Here is a 17,258-nt window from a genome sequence, read left to right as displayed (position 1 = left end):
AGTTTGCTTTTATGTTAAGGTCTTACACTAAAAAGCTGTAAAAGTAAAAAAACAAAAAAACAAAAAACAAAAAAACACAACAACAAAGGGGCCTTATAAAACCATAGTTTCAGGGGTCATGAATTCAGAGACTTTTGGTGGCCAGGCTATGTCTGGGCATTTGTTTTGTGAGTGGTGAGGTGTGGCCTGTTCATAAACACGGGCCCATTTAAAGGCTTCAGACCACTGTGGCCATATTGGACTATGGGCCAGTCTTGCCAAAGGTCCAATTTTTCAAGAAAAATCGATTAATTTTAAAATGTAGATTTACATTTTTTAATGCACTTCAGTGAATCAGTAATTTAAGGACTCTAGGCCCTCACTATGAAATAGCTGATCCCAGTCCAATTAAAAGGGAAGAAACACACACACACACACACACACACACACACACACCTAAAGCTTAAAATGAATAGATTACTTCAATTGTAATTCTATGGCAATAGAAGTTGTGTGTTTGCTGCTCTCCCCAATTGGAAGAAAAACTTATAGACTGTTGCTTAATATCTGTCATAATTTATCCCAGCATTCTCTTTTCAGGTTATTCACTCCCTTCTAACACTTCTCTTCTTTCCACTGTCCTCAAATGTGTAAGTCATGTACATTTTACAGTTTTAGACATATTTAGTGAGCACTTATTATGTGTCAATCATTGCCCTAATATAAAAATATATTTGTAAAAAATTTATTTATATATATATATATATATATATATATATATATATATATATATATATATATATATATAATTTGTAAACAAGACAGCCTGGTTCCTACCTTCACACAGCTTTGTGTCAATCAGAGTAGACAGATAATAGAACAAGTTAATTATCACCCAAGAAGTGCAGTGGTTGTCAAGAAACAGGAGGGAAGCTCAAGACTCACAGTAGGGAGATATTTACAACCTGCTGATTCCCAAGACTCCTAATGAATGAGGGCAAGATTGCAAATGAAAGTCTACATAGCACATATCTAAATATTTAGAAGTTATAAATCAAGCTTACAAACTTAAATAAAATATGGTCTAATCTTGGACATGGACAAATGCACTTTCTTTACCACCTGAAAATTTAGGTTTGTATTTAAATTTTCTGACTTCTTGGACATCTGTTTCAGAATGTGGTGGTACAAAGAGATCTGGAAGCCAGTCCCCAGCCCACTTTTTGTTCCCATTCTCTTCATCTCAGCTCCATCCCTCACTAGAGTAGATCTTAAGAACATTTGCATATCCATATTCACAAGAATCAAGTCCTGCCTCTCACCACGAAAACTCTATTTACATCTCCCTACTTTTCTCAAAACACGCCCCTTGGCCTTTACTCAGGCCTGGAGTGGGCAAAGGAGTGGGATCATGTGTCCTCAGGTTAGGGACCCAGGAAAGAGGCCTGAGAAGATGCTGGAAGCAGGCCTGGCCATTTGAGTAAGAAATCTCTGGACCCTGGAACCCAGAGCTGGGTTTGGAGGCACAGTGAGCATGACCTCATGGGACCACGAACTCCCCCTGGGGAGAGGTACAGCAGAAGAGAGCCAAAGTGACTTCCTCTAAAGGCCAAGTCGAAAGCAGTCATTTTTACTCTTTGCAATTATCCCTGATAACTTCAACATTCCCACATCTGTTATTCTGGCCTCAGAGTTTCTCTATATTATTTTTAAATATATATATTTTACTGATTTTTTACAGAGAGCAAGGGAGAGGGATAGAGTGTTAGAAACATCAATGAGAGAGAAACATTGATCAGCTGCCTCCTGCACACTTCCCACTGGGTATGTGCCCACAATCAAGGTACATGCCCTTGTCCTGAATCAAACTTGGGACCCTTGAATCCACAGACCGACGCTCTATCCACTGAGCCAAACCGATTAGGGCTCTATAGTCTGAATTCCACCACGTTTCTACCCCTTGTAGCTCCCATCAGGCTTTGGAATCCTTAATGTCTAGGAAATAACTATGTCCAGTGACTCATATTTAGTACTTCTCATTATTGGCAGCCAATTCCTCTTTTCCCTCACTCTAGTCTTTGCCTTTGTTCTGACATTTCTCTTGACAATTCTTTTGCTAAGTGGATTTATTTTCCAAGCATATTTTGAATGCCCATTACATACCAAGCAATGTATTCATTAAGCACTTATTAATTAAGGGGCAAGAGAGTGGGAAGCTGAGCAGAAACAGGAAGAGCCCTCTGAGTGGTCAGTTAAACTCCTCTGACACACTACCCACCTTCCCATTGGGCAGTCACGTAGCTGTGTAGCAATATGCAGAAGGCAACACAAAACCAACAGATCCAAAAAGGAGCTGGTAATTTCCCTCCTAAATTCAAGAACTCTGTTAATGGCCTAACCATTCTTCCAGGACCTCCACTCAAAGCTGAGAGACATCTGTACTCCTTGGCACTGTCTCAACTCCTTCACCTAGTTTCCATGCTAATTCACCATCAAGTGCTTCTTGAATCCAGCTCTTCTCCCCATGCAACTCACAAGTTTACCTTAGTGCCTCCTGATGGATTCCCTTGGCTCTTCCATCATTTCCACAATAATCTGACTCACCTTTACAGATCTTCCTGATTTTATCCCTTCTTCTCATATTCAGTACACCCCTTCATCCTCCACTCCCCCTCTCCCCCTATTGTCCATTGAAGCATTTCTAAACACCTCATTCTGGTGGTTAAGATCATGTTTGATCCAGCCACAGTGCAATACATTTTTCTTATTTATGAATCTGCTATACATAGTTGACACTTTAGCTATCACCTTTTTCAAATATGCCTTACCTTTCCAGCCTTTATATCTTTGATGTTCCATTTACCTAGAAAGTCCTGGCCCTGATCTACCTGTCAAAATTGGTCCCTCATTATTTAATTTTTTCAATCCTCACCCAAAAATATGTTTTTATTGATTTTTAGAGAGAGGAAGGGGGAGGAGAAACATCGATGTGAGAAAAATTGGTTGGCTGCCTCCTGCATGTGCCCTGATCAGGGACTGAACCTGCAACCCAGGCATGTGCTTTGACCAGTAATTGAACCGGCAGCCTTTTCATGTATAGGACAATATTCCAACTAACTGAGCCACCTGGCAAGGCAATTGGTCCCTCTTTAAATATTCAGTCCAAGAGGTCACCTTTTCCCGAAACCAGTTTGGCTCAGTGGATAGAGCTTCGGTCTGTGGACTGAAAGGTCCCAGGTTTGATTTCGGTCAAGGGCATGTACCCATGTACCTTGGTTGTGGGCACATCCCCGGTAAGTGGTGTGCTGGAGGCAGCTGGTGATGTTTCTCTCTCAATGTTTCTAGCTCTCTATCCCTCTCCCTCCTCTCTGTGGAAAATCAATAAAATATATTAAAAAAAAAGAAAAAAAAAGAAAAGAAAAGAAAAGAAAAGAAAAGAAAAGAAAAGAAAAGAAAAGAAAAGAAAAGAAAAGGTCATCTTCTCCTTGAAGCTGGTATAGTGGATGGACCTTCAGAATCTGAACACTCAGATCCTAGGGCTGACTTCCTTCAAGAGCAAGCCCAAGCAAATCACTTACCTTTCCTGAATTATCTTCTCACCTACAAATGAGAATTCTGAATAACTGTTTTGTTTTGTTGAAAATCAAGTTCTAAAATACATGTGGAACTTCTTTGAAATTGCTCCATTATTATTACTTATATCTTTCCAACCAGGATGTCTTCCATTCTTAAGAGAAGAACTTACCTACTGTTTTGTATTGCTGCAGTTTGTGTAAAGTCTTACCTCTCTCACTACCTGTGACCCCTTGAACTGGCTTGTACACATTTGTGTTCCACATCCTAGCATAACTGGACCTCGTGTATGTTTTCTGAATGCACTCCTTCCTTTCCTCATGGATCATGATCACATTTTATCTATTTCACTACTTCTTAAAAACACCTGAAGCAAATGGTGAGCACAGAAAATTGAAGAAAATGACATTCAAGTGCATCAACCCAATCACAGTGCAGTGTTCTTAAAACCTTTGGTGATAAAGAAATCTTAAAAAAAAAAAAAAAAAAAAAAGTTTTCACGTACTAAATACCTACCATGCATCAGGCATTTACATACAACATTTCTAAACCTCCAGGACTCTGAACATTAAAGATGATCATTTCCATCTCTCTTTGGGGCAGGTAGGACTGGAGCGCTGGTTCGAAGACCTGGCAGATTCTGAGATGCCAGCAAGAACAATGGAAGTGACAAAAGCAAAGACAGACAAGTCATTTCTGGTGTGGCCAATGTCTGAGACAGTGGTGATGATGACTTCCAGCTTTCCAAAGAACAAATATAGTCCATAGGTTCTAGGAAAACAGAGTTACCTCTCTAAGAAATGTCCCCTCTTCAAGGGGACATCAGCCATGGAAATAGCTGTGCCCATCAGAGCAATCGTCTCATGATGCATGACAGTTAGTAGCAGTAGACACACCATTGTGGCAGTAATGTGAAAATTTAGAGAGAAAGAACCTGGTAAGTTCTTAGAAATAACCAGGGACATTTGGAAGAAGGGGGACACTAGTGTCTGGCCATTGAACATGCATACATAATAATGTGGATAATACAAATAAGGTGACTTCATTTTAGAGTAATGGGCCAACCAGCCTAGGACACACACATTACACTTCCAATATCATTCTCAAATAATTAGAATATAATAAAATAAACTTAATATTAAAATTGTAGTGATCATACTTTATTTATTAAAAGTATAATTCAAAAATTCAGAATGTAGTTGAATACTTTGCTATGTCTCAAGTTCTTGATCCTAGACCTTAATTATAACTTTACAATATTCTATATATAGACTAAGTGGTATCCTAGAGGTGAACATTGCCTTAAAAGTTTAGTGAGTCTCTCTAACCAGTTTGGCTCAGTGGATAGAGCATCAGACTGCAGAGTGAAGGGTCGCAAGTTTGATTCCGGTCAAGGGCATGTACCTTGGTTGCGGGTAGTATGGGGTGTGCAGGAGGCACTGATTGGTGTTTCTAACTCTCTATCCCTCTTCTTCCTCTCTGTAAAAAATCAACCATATATATAAATATATTCTTCTCCTCTCTGTAAAAAATCAAAAAAAAAATATATATATATATATATATATATATATATATATATATATATATATATATAAAGTTTAGTAAATCCTGCCTGCATGGCTCAGTAGTTGAGTATCAGGGGGTCATGGTTCAATTCCTGTCAGGACATATGCTCAGGTTGCAGGCTCAATCCCCAGTGTGGGGTGTGTAGGAGGCAGCCAATCAATGGTTCTCTCTCACATCATTGATATTTCTATCTCTTCCTCTCTGAAACCAATAAAAATATATTTTTTAAAAAGTTTATTGAAGAGAAACCAAGATGGTGGCATAGGTAAATGCCTAACTATAACCTCACACAACAATTTCAAAAAAATACAATTAAAATACAAAATGGACATTATCCAGAACTATAGGAAAGTTGACTGATGGGAAATTCTACAACTAGAAGGAAAGAGAAAACCAGAAGGAAAATCAGAGGAGCTGTAAAAGCCTAAGGTACAGAGACACGTTGCGCGAGCGGAGAAGAAGGAGCCAGAGAGGAGGGGGAGGCTGAGTGCCTGGCTGGCGTTCCCTAGCGGGAAGGAGATAAAAGCCCCGGACTGTGCTGAACCCGTTCCGACAGCACTGAACCCCAGTCTGGGCGAGACCCCGGGGACCCAGGCTCATATGGAGGGAGCCTGGGCTGTAAGGCGGAAACTCAGGGGAGTGGCGAAAGGCAGTCCTGGAGGTGCGCACATTGCGTGCAGAGGATGGACTGTTGACTCTGCTGCTAGATTACCCTAGGGGGAAGGAGACAAAAGATCCAGACTGCTCTGAACCCCACTTCCAACTGCACTGATTCCCAGTTCCGGGCTCATTGGGGGAAAGCCTAGACTGTTTGGTAGCAGGTGAAACTCAAAGGCACCTTTCTCTCAGAGGTGCTTGCAGAGAGTACCAAAGCAACAAGTACCAAAGGACACTGAGGAGCACTGAGATGCAGGAACCTCATAGGGCGGGGCTGATGGGAAGCCAAGGCTGTAGGCTCCACCCTGGAACTCTGCCCCATCCAAGCTGAGCAGGAAGGCTTTTGCAATTATCTAAGTCTAGTCGAATAAGGCTGTCTCCTGGCATAGACACAGCTGATCCTCACAGCCAATTGGCCTGGAGGTCAGTTCCTCCCAGTGATACCAACAACAATCAAGACTTAACTACAACAAGGCAGTACACACAGTCCACAAAAGGGGGCACCAAGAGTGTCCACCTCAGGTAACTGGGAGGCTGACCCACTGAACCATATAGGACACCTTAGCACACAAAGCCATCCTACCAACTCAGGGAAGCAGTGAAAATGCTAAGACAAGGAAACAGATCACAAATGAAAGAAATGGAGGACAAAAAGCGACTAGAATATAGAGTTCAAAACCATGCTTATAAGGTTTTTCAAGAATTTCCTAGAAAAGGCCGGTAAAATAAACAAGACCTATGAGGATATGAAAAGGGATCAACTAGAAATAATAAAGGATAAACTAGAAATAAAGAATACATTGTCTGAAATAAAAAATATTATACAGAGTCCTAAAAACAGAATGGAAGATCACAAGAATCAAGTCAAAGATTTGGGAACATAAAGAGCCAGAGGACACACCTCCACAGAAGCAAGAAGACAAGAGAATCCAGAAAGTTGAAGATAATGTAAGAAAACTCTGGGACAACTTCAAGCAAAGCAACATCAGACTTATGGGGGTTCCAGAAGAAGAGAGAGAGCAAGATACCAAAAACATACTGAAAGAAATAGTGACAGAAAACTTTCCCCACCTGGTAAAGAATTAGACCTACAAGTCCAGGAAGCGCACAGAACCCCAAACAAAAGGAATCCAAAGAGGACCACACCAAGACACATTGTAATTAAAATTCCAAGAGCAAAGGACAAAGAGAGAATATTAAAAGCAGCAAGAGAAAAGCAGGTAGTTACCTATAAAGGAGCACCCATACGATTGTCAGCTGATTTCTCAACAGAAACCATGCAGGCCAGATGTGAATGGCAAGAAATGTTCAAGGTGATGAATAGCAAGAACCTACAGCCAAAAATACTCTACCCAGCAAAGCTATCACTCAGAATTGAAGGCCAGATAAAGAGCTTCACAAAGAAAAAAAAGCTAAAGGAGTTCATCACTACCAAACCAGAATTATATGAATTGCTGAAGGGGGTTTTTTAGGAAGAGGAAGAAGATAAAGATAAAAATTATGAACAACAAATATGTAACTATCAACAAGTGAATCTAAAAACCAAGGGAATTAAAAAAATCTGATGAACAATATTAACTGTTGAATATAATAGAATCAGAGGTATGGAAGGGGAGTGAACTGACGATTCTCCGGGAAAAGGGGAGTGGGGGCTGCGGGAAGAGACTGAACATAAACTGTGCCCTTATGGATGAGGACAATAGGGGGTGGGGAAAGGACAGAGGGTGGGTTGGGAACCTGGTGAAAGGGAGCAATGGAGGGGGGAAAATAAGGAACATTTGTAATAATATGAACAATAAAGATTTATTTAAAAAAAAGTTTAGTGACTTGCTGGTTCTTAAAAAAGAAAAAAAGCGGTGTGTCCTTTAACATGTTGTTTCACTTTTCTATCATCTATCTAGTCTAACAGTATCCCTTCTCCTATATTTCTCTATCTTACAAATGAGTAATTAAATGATGATAAATAATCATAACTGGCAGAGGAATTAGAAGCTGAGTATTGTGACTTTTTCCACTGGTATTCAGTCCCTCATTGGCCTTCTGATTTTCATAGTGTCCCAATGTGCTGAACATGTATTAAGCTCTAATTGTGTGTCACATGCATTAAGCCACCAATCAGCGTTTCACTCTCTCAAAGTTACTCATGTCAGATAAGAAATATTTTATTCATATTAAGGTCTGAATGTGAACTCCAAGGATGGAATATCTGGTATATCTAACCTATTATTAACATCCATCACCCCCTCCCCACACCAGAACACAAAATGCAGTCCCTTGGCATCCAATTGCAGCTGATCCCTGCTGGATAAACTAGACTGGGAAGTGCCTTCTTTGAATGAATACCGGATTTAGCATCTGTTTCTATGTCATCTTCTTCAATAAATATGAGGACTCAAAGGAAAGCATTTGTGCCTCACTTACCATTGTGACCCTGTGTCTGAGATAGTACCTGGCACACATGAAGCCTCAATATGTTGGGTGGATGAATATATACATAAACTTAAATAGAGAAGAAACATTAAATTAACCTATTAGAGGGGAATTCATTGGTGTAATAAAACTGAGGAGCATATTTCTTCATGGGATAAAAAGTCATTATGGTAAGGATAGAGATTATGGTCATAAAACAATATATATGGCTAATCTGCTAAGTGTCTGTCTGAGTAATGACATAACATAGCAACGCTGGGCTTCCTTTCCCTAGTGACTAGCCGACTTGCTTTATAGCCAGGTGGAAACATTTCACACTGTAGCCAAATGTCTGTGAAGAATTTTCACGTGCTTCATCTCATTTGATCCTCACAGAAGTCTGGAGTAAGTAGATAGGAGACTCACTGAAATCCTTTTTTTTCATTAGCCAGAAAACTGAGATTTAGAAAGCTTAGAAATTTGACGCAACTGAAAGGAAGTAATAAATGGTGGACCTTGAAAATGACTTCAGGTTTTCTCACTGCACAGAATATAGTCAAACACTGCTGCAGTTAAATATTTTACCCTTTGTTCTCCCTGCATGATCTACAATAGTGATCTGCTTTGTGTTGATATTTACTGCTGTGTTGCTGATAATTACCTGAAAGAAAAGTTGGGGTACTTCACTGGACTAGAAAAAGTTTAGCAAAAACAGAAAGCAGGTCTAATTAAGCAAGTTTATTCTGTATCTATAAAAGGCCAAGTTGGCTCACACATGTGTGATACATACAAAGCTCTCTCTGGTGCTGATCACTGGTGTGTGTGTATCGATCTGTCATTGTCAGTTGTGAATTTGGTTGACATTTCTATTATAGAGAAAGGGTGAATAGCAATATTAAAATATTTCTTCCAATTAATTTCCTTTCAATGTGCACAAATTCGTGCACTGTGCCACTAGTGTCTACATTATAAAAGTCCAGGGGCTGTCATGACCAAAACAAACAGATGGACAACTGGTCACCAGGAAGTGCATGGAGCAGCTCTTGGTCCCTCCTTCATGGCCCACAAACTCCTGTCACAGCAAGGCCGGCAGGCAGTGGGTGGATGGGGTACAGAGGGGTTGGGGCAAGGCAGGGATGGTGGCTATAGATCAGGCCCAGAGAGAGGCCCAGAGAGAGAGGCAGGGCCTGATCTGCAGCTGCCATGGCGGATGCTAATCAGATCCAGAGATAGGCCCGGAGACGCTGACTGGCATAGAAACTGACCAATCAGAACCTAATCTGGGTGAACTGTGAAGGCAAACCTAAGGTGGGGGCTGAGGAAGGGTTATAAGGGCAATAGCTGTTTGGTGTAAGATAAGAAAGTGGCTCAATTTTTTAATGACTAGTTTGGCAGTATAGTGCATATGGCTGGCTATCAGTCCAGATATAGGGATTATGTGTTTTTGTCTGCCAAGAGCAACTCCTCCTGCTGAAAAAGGCTCCCCCCACATTTAATCAATCTTATCCTATATAATCTGTCTTTACTAATAAAAGGGTAATATACTAATTAGACTGGGTCAACCAGCCATCTTCCGGAAATCTGACTTCCTTCCCAACAAAGCCTGATGGTGGGGGCCGAGGCAGAGGCAGTTAGGGTCAATCAAGCTGGCAGGGGAGGGCAGTTGGGGGTGAGATCAGGCTGACAGGGGAGGGCAGTTGGGGGTGAGATCAGGCTTGTAGTGGAGGGCATTTAGAGGCAATCAGGACAGCAGGGAAGAGCAGTTGGGGGCAATCAGGCTGGCAGGGGAGCAGTTAGGAGTGATCAGGCAGGCAGGCAGAGGTGATTAGGGGCAATCAGGCAGGCAGAGGTGTTGGGGCAATCAGGCAGGCAGGCAGGCAGAGTGGTTAGGGGCAATCAGGCAAGCAGGCAGGTGCCAGTGGTCCCAGATTTTGAAGAAGATGTCTGATGGCCATCACACATTCCCCAAGAAGTCCCCCTTTAGAGAGGGTTCAGGCTGAGCTGAGAGAACCCTCTGTGCATGAAATTTTTGCATTGGCCTCTAGTTATTAATAATAGTAATAAATAGCTGTTAAGTAGTTCAAGGATCTATGCTGAACTCTTAACTATTTTATTTAATTTTCATAATATTATCAAGTAGAAACTGTTTTTATTTCCATTTTATAGATGTATGAGGATAAAAAAATGATCAGGAGGTGATAAGGTCCAGGCAATTTGATCCCAGGGCCCTGCCTGTAATTTGTTTTTCTGAGGATAGTTGCTCAGAGAAATAGGGCAGGAGTATTTTTACAGACCAGACCTCAGGCATCTTCAGGGTCTGCAGTGTACTCATATCCTGCAGGACCATTGCTTCTGAGAGCCAGGTCCCCATTCTAGCCCACAACACATGCAGACACCTCCCCTTGATATAATATATACAAGGGTTTCCTAAAGCCAGCAAAATGCACCTAAACCATAAAAACAAAACAAAACAAAACAAAACAAAACAAAACAAAACAAAACAAAACAAAACAAAAAAACGGGGGAGGGCGAGCAAGGGTGTCCACAGAGCAGTGAAGTTACATCAATTGGAAAAAAAAAAAAAAAAAAAAAAAAAAAAGTCTAAGTAGGCTTGTTTCCAAGAAAGGAAGAATTAAACAAGTGTGATAAGTTAATCTCTGCTGAAATAGATTTACAGCCAAGTCAGCAGGGGTGGGAGATGTCCTAGTCAGACAAACCACTAAATCCAGAGGTCAGACAAAAAAAGGGATTATTATCTGGAGTTCTATTAAATAGGCATCTATGTATTATTTGTATATCACTCTTTGTAGGAGGCAGTCTGCTTATTAATATTGAGAAGTAACAATTTTGGCTTGTAAATATTCAGCTCTACAGGCATTCATCGCAAACAAGATAACCAGAGGCAGGAGACACCTGACAGAGAAATAAAAAAAGCTTGGTTAATTAGCTTGAGTGTAATCATATTCCTTTTCCCCTAGTACTTGGGGATTTGCAATTTCCTCATTGAAAATGCTTAGAGAATGGAATCTTGCAATGAGGATACAATTCTGGGTAAAATATTTTTCCCTTTTCAAAAATAACTATGTTCCTTATAATCAGTATTATTAATATATTAATAACCCCTAAGTAAAATGTACAAGAGAAGTTTTCCAAAATAAGTTTTTCATACCTAAGTTTATGAATCCTTTTTATTGAATTTATTGAGTAACAAAATTATACAGGTTTCAGATGCACAATTTTACAACACTTCACCTAAAAACTATTTTTGTGTTTACCACCCCAAATTCGCTCTATGTCCATCATTATTTAAACCCCCTAGACCCTCCTCCATCTCCCCTCATACCCTCTCCCCCCAGCAGTCTTCACACTGTTCCTGACCACGAGTTCTCTCTTTCTTTTTTCCCTCAATCTCTCCAACACCCACATCCAGCCCCATGCCAACCCAGGAGAGCTGTCAGCCTGCTATCCACGCATGAGTCTGTCTCTCTATTGCTTGTTAGTTCATTTTGTTCATTAGATTCCACACGTGAGTTAAATTATATGGTACTTGTCTGCTTTCCAGGTCCATCCATGCTGTCATGAAGTATAAAATTTCTTTTTTACAGCTGAGTAGTATTTGAAATATGGTACCAACCATACTTTGGTAAAGACTGCTGTTTGAATTTTAACCCCACTATTCTGACTTTGACCTTCGCTTACTTGCTTAAACAATAGGGTAGTTACAGAAGATTGATTCCCACTGACTTACTGCGTTTCCACAAAAATAAAACATCCTCCGAAAATAAGATCTACTTACAGGTTTCCTTCTGAGTGAAATATAAGGCATCTCCCCGAATATAAGGCGCCCCCTAGGCTCTGTCTCAGAATGAAAATTAATTTACCGCAAACTGGTCGCTAGGGCCGCCTCGACTGACTGGCGTCTAGCAACCAGTGACATTACTCAGAGTCCTGACATCACTGCTGTGTGGAGGCGGAGCGGAGGTCAGAGTGAGCAGTGAGCACAGGGTGGGAGAGAGGAGGAGACTTTTGCAGATGTGTGTAGAAGAACAGGAGGATTAGAGCTGACAGGGATACAGCAAAAGGTGGTGAGTGCTGGTCTGTCTCTGGTGACGCTACCTGATGCTCTTGGCTGCCCTCATGATGACTGAAGGTTCTCAGTCAGTGTCAGACACTGCTCCAGCCCCCAGCAAGCCCAGTGACAGTCCCCAGGCAGGCCCCAGGGGGTAAATGCCTGATAAAGGGGTAGGGGGGATGTCTGGTGAAGGTATTCAGTGGCACAGGGGTGGGGGGAGGGGGATCACTTACAATGACACAGAAGGATCAGAGGGGGCAATCAAAATGACACAGGAGGATCAAAAGGGGTTACTAAAATGGTAATCCCCCCTCTGATTCTCCTGTGCCATTTTGATTCCTCCCTCTGATCCCCCCTGTGTCATTTTCAGTGATCCCTCTCCCCCCACCTTGATACACCAATTCCTTTTTTTTACCCCTACAAATGAGCGCAAAAAGAAAAAGCTATTCCATGGAGTACAAGAAGGGAATTGTGGAAGACTCTTGGGGCCAAAATCTTACTGTTTTCTGCAAAGAGAAGATATTGAGTATCCGATTGGTCCGAAAATGGCGAGCAGGGTATGGTAACCTCATTGAACAAGTGGACAAGGGAAATGCTAAAAAGCACAAGTGTGGATCAGGTCAGCAACCATTATTTTCCAAGCTGAAAGACCTGATCTGTGAATGGGTTGTTGACAGGAGAGCAAAGGCTTTGGTTGTGAATAGGGCTCAGATTCAAGAATTTGCCCTTGCAATGGCATCACAGTTTGACATAGCCCCCGAAGACTTCAAAGCATCACAACACTGGCTGGATAATTTCCTTCAGGGAAGTGAACTGTCTTTAAGAAGATCTACAACATTGTTTAGGTTGGAAGATACTCAAGTTATTAAGCGAGCACTTGCATTCAAGTCCTTTATTGATGATGGTGACTTCTCTAAATACAATCTTTCCAACTTGATTGCTATGGATGAAACTGCAGTGTTTATGGGCCAGTCATCTCAAACAACAATTGAACAGTGGGGTGCCTCCTTAGTGTACATTCCCTCCACTGCTTACAAAAGTGCACGTGTTTCCTGTATTTTGGCAATTCTTCAGGATGGCACTAAAATCCCACCTTGAATCATTTCTAAGGGCAAGAAGGAAAAGATTGAATGTGTTTTGGGCGTTTTTATTCTTGAAACTGAAAAAGCCTAGGCCACACAAGCAGTTATAAGGAAGTGGATCGATTTAATGCTGCCACTTGTTATGCGAGGGAGCCAAAGAGGTCTGCTGGTCTGGGATGCAGCCAGCACTCACTGCGCTAAAGACATGAAGACATTTCTTCATGAAAGAAAAATAGATCAGATAATGATTCCCGCAGGAATGACGGCCTATCTCCAGACTCTTGATATTGCAATAAACAAGCCACTCAAAGACAATTTGTGCATGGAAATTAATGACTACATTGAAAATAGAATGGAGAGAAATCAGCATGGAAACTTTGTGAAACCTAAACTACAAGAAGTTGTGACTTGGGTGAAGAATTCATGGGAGAAAATCACTGACAGTTGCATTGCAAATGCACTGCAAGCAGGCTACCTTGACAAGAAGTACTCATTTAAAGACAGTGCTGTTGCTAAACATGAGATTTGGTCCACTGATTCTGAAAGAAATGGAGTCACAAGAAATTCACCAGGAAATTCAGGAATTGAATTGTTATGATGATGTTCCAGAAGATGATGACATGATTGTCATTGAATAAATGAGTAAATTCTTGATACTGTAGGATTCACAGTTTGTCTTGTTTGTGTTGACAGCTATCGTACTACTGTACAGTATACAGGTAATAAATTTCCTTTATTTTCATTTAACAATAAATGTGGGAGAATCCAAGATGGCTGCACAGGTAAACACCTAACCACAGCCACAAACAACAATTTCAATAAAATACAACTAAAATATAAAATGGACATTACCCAGAACTACAGGAAAGTCGACTGACTGGAAATTCTACAACGAGAAGCAAGGAAAAAACCAGAAGGAGGAGCGGAGGAGCTGTAAAAGCCTAAGGTACGGAGACACACCACGAGCGGAGAGGACGGAGCCAGAGAGGAGGGGGCGGCTGAGTGCCTGGCTGGCGTTCCCTAGCGGGAAGGAGATAAAAGCTCCGGACTGTGCTGAACCCCAGACCCGACAGCACTGAACCCCAGTTGTAGGCCAGACCCTGGGGACCCAGGCTCGTACAGAGGGAGTTGGGGCTGTGAGGCGGAATGCCAGGGGAGTGGCGAAAGGGAGAGCCCCCAGAGGCTCGCACATTGCACGCAGAGAAGGGACGGTTGGCTGTGCCACGGGATTGCCCTGGCGGGAAGGAGACAGGGGCTCCAGACTGCTCTGAATGCCTCCTCCAACTCCACTTCCAACTGAACTGAACCCCAGTTCCGGGCTCATTGGGGGAGAGCCTAGACTGTTTGGTAGCAGGCAAAAATTGAGGGCACCTTTCTCTCAGAGGTGCTTACAACGAATACTGAAGGACCCTGGGGATTACTGAGACTCAGGAGCCGCATAGGGCAGGGCTGAGGGAAGCCAAGGCTGTAGGCTCCACCCTGAAACTACATCCAAGCAGAACACAGAGACTTTTAAGGCTACCAACTCAGAGAAGCGCGAAAATGCAGAGACAAGGAAAAAAGATCACAAACGAAAGAAATGGAGGACAAAAAGTGACTGGATATAGAGTTCAAAACCACACTTATACGGTTGTTCAAGAAACTCCTAGAAAAGGCCGATAAAATAAAGGAGACCTATGAAGATATGAAAAGGGATCAACTAGAAATAATAAGGGATCAACAAGAAATAAAGAATACATTGTCTGAAATAAAAAATATTATACAGAGTCCCGTATACAGAATGGAAGATTGCAAGAATCAAGTCAAAGATTTGGAACACAAAGAGCCAGAAGACACTCCTCTGCAGAATCAAGAAGACAAGAGAAACCAGAAAGTTGAAGATAATGTAAGAAACCTCTGGGACAACTTCAAGCGAACCAACATCAGAATTATGGGGGTCCCAGAAGATGAGAGAAAACAAGATATCGAAAACATACTGAAAGAAATAGTGACAGAAAACTTCCCCCACCTGGTGAAAGAATTAGATTTACAAATCTAGGAAGCGCACAGAACTCCAAACAAAAGGAATCCAAAGAAGACCACACCAAGACAAATCATAATTAAATTTCCAAGAGCAAAAGACAAAGAGAGAATATTAAAAGCAGCAAGAGAAAACAGGTAATTATGTATAAAGGAGCACCCATATGATTATCAGCTGATTTCTCAACATAAACCATGCAGGCCAGACGGGAATGGCAAAAAATATTCAAGATGATGAATAGTAAGAACCTACAGCCAAAAATAATCTATCCAGCAAAGCTATCACTCAGAATCGAAGGCCAGATAAAGAGCTTCACTAATAAAAAAAAACTAAAGGAGTTCATCACCACCAAACCAGAATTATATGAATTGCTGAAGGGGGTTTTTTCAGAAGAGAAAGTAAATAAAGATAAAAAGTATGAACAACATATGTAACTATCAACAAGTGAATCTAAAAACCAAGGAAATTAAAAAAAAAATCTGATGAACAATATTAACTGTTGAATATAATAGTATCAGAGGTATGGAAGGGGAGTGAACTGACAATTCTTGGGGAAAAGGGGAAAGGGAGATGTGGGAAGAGACTGAACATAAACTGTGCCCCTATGGATGAGGACAATGGGGGGTGGGGAAAGGGCAGAGGGTGGGGTGGGAACCTGGTGGAGGAGAGCAATGGAGGGGGGGGGAGGAAGAGGAACATTTGTAATAATATGAACAATAAAGATTTATTTAAAAAAACAAACAAACAGCCGAGACCGGTTTGGCTCAATAGATAGAGCGTCGGCTTGGGGACTAAAAGGTCCCGGGTTAGATTCCGGTCAAGGGCATGTACCTTGGTTGCGGCATATCCCCAGTAGGGGGTGTGCAAGAGGCAGCTGATCGATGACTCTCTCTCATTGATGTTTCTAACTCTCTATCTCTCTCCCTTCCTCTCTGTACAAAATCAATAACATATATTTAAAAAAACAAACAAACAAACAAAAAAACAAACAACAAAAAATAAATGTGTACCATATTCTTCTTCATGGAAAAATAAGACATCTCCTGAAAATAAGACCTAGGGCATCTTTGGGAGCAAAAATTAATATAAGACACTGTCTTATTTTTGGGGAAACAGGGTAGTAGCTTCAGGGGTAGAAACTATAGATAACCTTTACAGATTAACCTCTAAGTTCTGCTTCTCTATTATCGGCAAGATAGGGCCACATTCCAATGTTCCCAGCCTTTAGAATTTAGAACAAAGGGAAATTCCTGTGGTTTGAAGCTTTAAAAAGGATTGCCTACACCTGGATCAATGCAGTTGTGTGGAGCCCACCTGTCTGTGGTGCTCTTGTAGCTGTCCTGGCCAGTTTTTCAATAAATCCTTGTCTCCTTTTTTAAGCAGTCTTCAGCCTCCAGTGGTCTTATTTTGAACCCAGGGTTTGACCCCACAACAATATTCTGTTGTGTAAATGTACCAAAGTTTTATTATCCACTCACCTACTGATAGGTACTTGAGCTACTTCCAAATCATGACTACCCTGTTTCCCCGAAAATAAGACAGTGTCTTATATTAGTTTTTTTCTCCCAAAGTTGCACTAGGTCTTATTTTCAGGAGATGTCTTATCTTCCCATGCACTAGGTCTTATTTTCAGAGGATGTCTTATTTTCGGGGAAACACGGTATTATAAATAACACTGCAGTGACCACAAGGTGCGTATATACAATAGTATTCTGTCAAATTAGTGTTTTGGGTTGTTTTGAAAAAAATTCCCAGAAGTAGAAGCACTGGGTCATAAGGCAGTTCCAATTTTTAATTTTTTGAGGTAACTTCATACTGCTTTCCATAGTCTGCATTCCCACCAACAATGCAAGCAGGTTCCCTTTTCCTCACATCCTTGCCAACACTTGTTTGTTGATTT

Source organism: Pipistrellus kuhlii, unplaced genomic scaffold (assembly GCF_014108245.1).
Source record: "Pipistrellus kuhlii isolate mPipKuh1 unplaced genomic scaffold, mPipKuh1.p scaffold_m20_p_3, whole genome shotgun sequence".
NCBI classification, from domain to species: Eukaryota; Metazoa; Chordata; class Mammalia; order Chiroptera; family Vespertilionidae; genus Pipistrellus; species Pipistrellus kuhlii.
The sequence above is the reverse complement of the archived record's forward strand: the minus strand, read 5'-3'. Positions refer to the sequence as shown.